Source organism: Brassica oleracea, chromosome C2, assembly GCF_000695525.1.
Source record: "Brassica oleracea var. oleracea cultivar TO1000 chromosome C2, BOL, whole genome shotgun sequence".
Lineage (NCBI taxonomy): Eukaryota > Viridiplantae > Streptophyta > Magnoliopsida > Brassicales > Brassicaceae > Brassica > Brassica oleracea.
Window position 1 is genome coordinate 29,982,706 of NC_027749.1, and position 6,956 is coordinate 29,989,661.

General features: G+C 39.5%; 1 long non-coding RNA gene across 1 annotated transcript; it reads left to right on the plus strand.

The window, feature by feature from the left end:
• Positions 1-1,500: 1,500 nt before the first annotated feature.
• On the plus strand, positions 1,501-5,312 carry LOC106326333. The gene is made up of 4 exons (XR_001267201.1): positions 1,501-3,002; positions 3,124-3,381; positions 3,478-4,922; positions 5,020-5,312. It is a non-coding gene; the product is annotated as an uncharacterized LOC106326333 (long non-coding RNA).
• The last annotated feature ends 1,644 nt before the right edge of the window (positions 5,313-6,956 follow it).

A 6,956-nucleotide genomic window follows, 5' to 3' on the forward strand; every position in this document is an offset into this window, starting at 1 on the left:
ACGCACGGCCATGGATGCAAACTAGTTTGTCGTGTAATTGCAATCCTAACATGGTTTGTTTCTATCAGCTCATGATGCAATCAAAACAAGCAAACTTATCGGCCAAGCAAAGATCAAGCCACACGGCTATTTGATTCAATTCAACACCATTCCTAGAATAAGTTCTAAGTGTAATTGCAATGAATCAATATGATTAAGTTATGGTATGAATGCAACAAGGCCACACGGCCACGAGTATGATCAAGTCTAGAACAATTTAACCTAATATGTAGTTTAAGATTTTGATTTTAAAATAATCTAAACTAGGTCATTAGGGTTTTAGTTTAAACAAGCCAAACAATCAGATTCGAGTTTGAACAATCCTAACAATAGTTCTAGGTGATCAAATCAACCAATCGATGTTCAATTTCAAACAATCAAAATCGATTTTCAGAATTAGGGTTTTAGGGTTTCGATTTTATTATGATCAATGGATCAATCTCGATTTTTAGGGTTTGGGGATCGAACTTATAGAGCTTCGATTTACTCGCTTAGGGATTGATCTATTATCCTATGGCTTTCATCTTAGAGATTATATTTTAGGGTTTCATTCTTTACAATCAACCAAATTTGATTCATTATGTTCTTAGAATTCGAAATACCTTTAGTTTAGTTGTTTGTAGAAACCGGACCACCAAGAATGAACCTCGAGCTTAGACACGATCGGGACGCGAGCTTCTTCTATCGGATCGCGAGCGGCTCTGATGCGAACGGGAGCTGTTGCTGTCGGATCGCGAGCTGTCCTTGATGTAGGATCGAGCTGAGTTCGTCTAGGATCAGGAACGACTTGGGGCTGGAGCTGACCAGGTGGACACGAGCTGGAACGGAGTCGCAAACGGATTAGGGTTCGTCGGTATCGTCGGGTTTGGATTAGGGTTCCAAAGAAAATCGGCGTGCACTGTATCTATGCGTGAGGGCGCGTCGGTGGTCAGATCGACAAGCGGTTTGCACTGACTGATTCGTCCCGGCCAGGGCTTCGATTTGATATCTTGATCGTTTTCTGAGTCCTCACGGTTTGGGAGAACGACCTCTTCGAAGTTCCGAGGCAGATTCCTTTTCATTTAGGGTTTTAGGGTTTTTACGATTTGGTTTTAGGTTCAGGGTGTTAGAGGCTGTCATGCTGATAACGTGTTGTAAACTTAAGGATTTAGAACTGTAAGTTTCTGTATATTATTAATGAATAAGTGTTCCCTTTGTATAGGGGTTACAAGAGAGATAAATGGAAATACAATAATAGGAAAGATTACAAATCATAAACATAAACGAATTATAAATTATGAAAGTTGTACCCGTCTCTCTTTCCTCTCCAAGTCTCGCTGCCGTCTCTCTCTCTAGGGTTGGGCCGTCTCTCTCTCTAAGTGTATGGGCCGGTTATGAACCGGGCCGGTTATGGACGTCCACCAATTGATTTATAACATCAGCCAACAAAAGAATAAAAAAAATGTCCATTTTTCTAAACACTTGAAGCTTTTGTTGCTGAGATATCCTTAACCGATCTGTGAAATTTTTGGGTTCTGAGACAGGGAGAGAGAAGTCACTAATCAACCTGCCTAGAAGAAAAGCTTACAAGTAAGTAAACCATCAACAACGTTTCTTGAATCTAATTCAAGATCTTGAAATCTTGCTATTTGTTATCAAATCATTATTCACCGAAAAGTTTAGCTCTTCGTTGTCTGTATCCAAAAGAAGAAAAGTTGGGAACCGTTGGAGGTACGATGTGTTCTTAAATTTCCGTGGGAAAGAATTGCGAAGCAATTTTATATCCCATCTGTACAAGAGTCTAGTAAGTTGTGGGATAAGCACATTCAAGGACGATCAAGAGGAGAAAACATTTTCAAACGCCTGATGACAAACCCAAAATCCACATAGTCGTTTTTTCCTAGAAGTATGTATGCTTCATTAAGTTGCAGCAGTTGAAGGCTGCCCTTCATGATGTTGCTGGGGTGATGGGGTTTACCATGCCTAAGGATGACTTCATGTTTGTTTGTGTTCTGTTCTCCTAAACAAATGTTACAGTGACTGGATTTCTTATTGCCATTTGTGATTTGCCCTTGTGCAGTGGTAGTAGTGAGTCAGAATTTGTGGACAAGAGAAATTCTCAAACGACTTCGTATTTCATACTTGTATTTTCCAACATATGGTGTTGGTCACGCGTACACTGTATCAATGAGCTGATGTGTTTTGGTTTGGATGATGTCTTCATGATCAGAATCTGTGGTATGAGTGGGATTGGTAAAACGACTCTTGCCAAGGCTGCTTATAATGAATCCGCACATCTTTTTGAAGGAACATGTTTCCTAGAAAACTTTGGAGAACTCTTGAAGAAAAGGTTCATCTTCAGCGACTACTTCTTTCTGATATCTTAAGGAGGCGTGACATTGTCTTCAACAACACGGATGATCCAGTCAAGCATAGATTCCAGAGTAAAAAGGTACTTGTTGTGGTTGAAGACGTGATTCAGCTTACTTCAGTCGGAATAGATTTGAGCTGTTTTGAACCAGGAAGTAGGATAATCATTACAACCAAAAACAGCCATTTGCTAGAGCAGCTCAATGTTGTAAGTAAATATTCACAAAACCATTAAGCGATGATGAGTGTCTTGAACTCGCGAGTTGGCATGCCTTTAGAAAAAATGAACCTCCTGAAGCGTCTCAGAAAAAGCTGGTTGAATACCGTGGAGGACTACCCTTGGCTATGGAATTCTTGGGTGCTTTTCTCTTCATTCTGCAGTGGAAAAGAACGTTATAATCATTGAAAAGAATACCCAATAGTAACATTCAAGCAAAGCTTCAGATAGACTTTGATGCGCTAAATGCATTAGAGAAAAATATATTGTTGGATATATCTTGCTTCTTCATTGGAATGGATAAAGACTATGTAAGCTACATATTTGATGGATGCAAATTAGATCCTGGCATAGGACTATCTCTGAATAGCTGCGAAAGATGTGGGATTCTAAAAAGGTTATCGACGTATTGACAAAACATACTATAAGGAACAAAATCCATCTACATTCTTTGATATTATAATGAGACTTTGGAATAACATTTCATTAACAAATTTTCTTGTTCAATTCTATTCTAGGAAACTGATGCCATAAAAGGAAGCAGCCTCAAGGCCTACGTTACAGCTATTGAGACATTTTCAAATATACGGAGGCTGCAACTGTTAGAGCGCAGTGATGTATCGCTCATTGGAGACTATGAACTTTTTTCGAAAGATTTGCGATGCCTTTGCTGGTTAAAGTTTCCTCTGGATTCCATTCCAGCAAACTTGCATTTAGGAAGCCTAGTTGTAATGGACTTGCAATACAGAAGTCTTAAAATACTTTGGGATAATAAGGTAAAGGAATAATCTCATCTTAGGTTCTTCTTTGAAGTCAAAGAACTTATTTTTCTTTGTTGTGGTTTGATTATTCTTTTCTTATGTTTGCTGCAGACACAAGTCCTGAAAAAGTTGAAGTAATTTAACCTCAGTCATGCTGTCCATCTTATAGAGACTCCAGACTTTCTTAATCTACCAAACCTCGAGACACTGCTCTTGAAAAATTATGAAAAATTGGTCGTGGTTCACAATTCTATAGGGTCTTCACAAGATGATGCTATTAAATCTGAAAGGCTGCACTGAGCTTAGTGACCTCCCTTTGGACATTTGTACGTTGAAGTCGCTGAAAACTATCATTCTATCAGGATGCTCAAAACTTGAGAGATTGGATGATGCTTTAGGTGAACTGGAATCCCTGAAAACTCATAAAGTGAATCATACCGCTCTTACGCAACTCCCCTATTCGAGTCATCAACTCAAGAAAATCTTGAAGGCTGCAAAATTTTATGGAAAGGCAAAGACTACACTCATTCTCAAGATAGTCCTCAGGCTGCTCTATCGCGTCCATTCTCATTACACGGGTTAAGCAGTTTGATGACTTTACGTTTAGGTTCCTGCAATCTATCTGATCAATTGTTTCCTGAGAGTTTTCCTTCTCTCGGAGAAATTGATCTTGGAGACAACAACTTTCGTAACTTACAAACGGATTTTGCCGGCCTTCCAAAACTACCTATTATTAGACTGGACCGTTGCTCAGGACTCCAATCAATGCTCAGCTTACCAAAAGAATTGAGATCTTTACATGCAAGTAACTGTATCATGTTGGAAACAACTCCGGATTTAACAGAGTGAACAGTGCTGCACCTCACAAATTGTTCAAGTCTTGTTGAGACCCCGGGGGCTGGATCAACTGAAAACCGTTGGAGTCATCCACATGGAAATGTGCAGCCGCATAACCGATACTTACAGAGAAAGTATCATGCAGATTTTTTTCCATCATAATCTCTACTTGAAGAACCTTATGCTGCTCTACTTATGTTTAACGCCACTTCTAGGAATGTGTCATATGCTGTAGTTATATGATGGTATTGTGGGAGCCAACACGGGGATTTTTATCCAGCGTCCCAAATTGGGTTATGTTCAAGAATGAAGGGAACTCGATCTCTTTTACGGTGTCTGAAGCTGTAAATCTTGAGTTGGATGGTTTACATTGTGGGCATCATATGCGAGTCAGCACGACTAAGTGATGTGTGGAGACTGTCCACAGATCACAGTACAGAATCAAACAAAAGGAATTGTATGGAGTCGCAACCCAGCAACAGATAGGATTCACATGCACCGTAAAAACATATATGGCAAGGACACGTTTCGAATAAAGAGGTCATTTGGGAAACAGGGAATCAAGTGAAAGTTTCTTTGAATTTTGGAGATGAAGTCATCATTCTTGAGATGTGATTAACTTTTGCTTACCAAGAAGTCCGAGATGAACAATTGACTCAAATAGATCATGATGTACTCTTAGATGAAAGCCAAAGCAGACCTTACAGATAAAGATAAAAGTTATATCATATAACATATATAAGCATACAACAATTGTTGCTGTAATTATTGGGTTTCTCATAAAATTGTGTTGGTTTTTTTGTTTTCTTTGGGCAGTTTGGATTCCAGGAAAATGAAAGAGGTCTAAAGACACTTCTAGGGGCATTTGGTGTGTTTGCATTCTTATTATTATTGGAAAAAATGGTGGAACCCTGCGCAGCCGCAACAGCCATTATAGCATCAAAGGTGGAAAAGATAAGGAGACAGACAATAGACTCGAATTCTTCTCTCGTCAAGGTTTCTTAGATTATTACTAGGTTGGTTTCTTGATTTAGCTACTGACGGGAAAAAAAGAGTTGTCACTCATATTATGTTGTGTTGTATTACATTGCAAGAGCCATTGATAATCCTATCTCTGTCAAAAAAAAGAAGAAGTTAGTTTCGTTCATTTCAGGATTTCAGATCATAAGATCTGATAGCTGACGTCATGACAAATACCTTAAAGCTGGATTCATTTCAGAAGTTGAGAGGATTATTTGGAGTCCAGGAAATTCAGAAGATCAAGAAGCAAACTGTAATGTCAGGATTTGGTCAAAGCAAGAATAAGTCTTTTAGGAGTTTGTTGTTTAGTTGCTTACACGTTTGTCAAGTCTTCTTTATACAAGGAGCAATTATGTTCTCTCTCATTTATCAACCATGTTATGAAGTGTGACATTCAACAATGTTGTATTGGAGGTTAACCGGTTTCTGGTTTAGTTCAAGTGGGTACGTCAATCAATTGGAGATAACCGGAATGTGTTATTGATTCAGCTGGTTTAGAGCGTACCGGTGTCAGCTATTTAGGTGACTGAGAAAGGAAGAGTTCATCATCCCGAAACAGATCAGCTCAAAGAGAATCAGAGAGAAGAAGAAGATCATCGAGAACGTGAATTGTATCTTGATTCATTGTTTCTTGTGGTGATCTTTGTACAAACTCAATCTGATTCTAGTGAGTGGTTGATTGTAACGTCAAGCCCCAGACGTACGGATTCACATCGAATCCCGAACTGGGTAAACAATCTTGTGTGTCTTGTTATGCTTTCTTTCTAGTCTTATACACACGAGAGATCGAGAGAGGTATGAGATCGATGGTGAGATTAAGCGGGAAGACAAAGTAGATCAAAGATCGAGATTGGGGTTTTGATTCATAAGAAGTGGTATAGAGGATGAAGGAATCAATGGCGAACATCAAATTCACATGTTTCGATGGGCAAGGCAACTTCTCAATGTGGAAGAAAAGGATCTTAGCTCATCTTTCGATTCTTGGGTTGAAGGATGCTCTGATCGAGTCTCCGTCAACGTCAGATCCTGGGACTGCAATCAAGAAAGACGAAGACACTACAAGAAATATGAGTGTTGGTGAAGGACCCTAAGATCGGTTCACTCGAATGGATCAGATTTGGATATGAACTCCGGATGGAGAACTGAATGGATTGAAGGGTCGCACGAAGGTTGCGGAAAGGCCTTCGATATTCCCGACTCCAAATGGTGCTTGATATGACTCACAAGACCACCAAGTGAAGGATCTCTCGTCGTTGCTTGATATGACTCACAAGGCCAACGATTTGAGGAAGTGTTTACTTGGATATGACTCACCAAGAAACAAGACAAGTTCTTAAACGAAGAACAAAGAGTTTAACTCAAAAGCTTTTGACAAAATCGATTTCTGATTTATTAAAAAGAAAGAGTTTCATACTTATAGAGTTTTGTAGATCTAGGAATTAAATAGAAAACTAGATCTAGATCTAGATCTAGTCAATACACGGAAATAAAGAGAGAAAGCTAGTCAAAGTGACCGTTCGGCTTCTGTCCAGATGCATCCGAACCGGCTAAGTCCAAAGCGGTAAGGATCAGCACATATGCGGGACGATCAGCAAGGGCCGCGGGACGTTCTGATCGGACAAGTTGCGTTCCAACAAAGCCCAAGTCTTCTGATAGCTTAAGGATCCTTGCCTTAGAGAAATTTCCAAAGGAAAAGTCCATGATCGGATCGAACAAGGTAGAGAGATCATCAC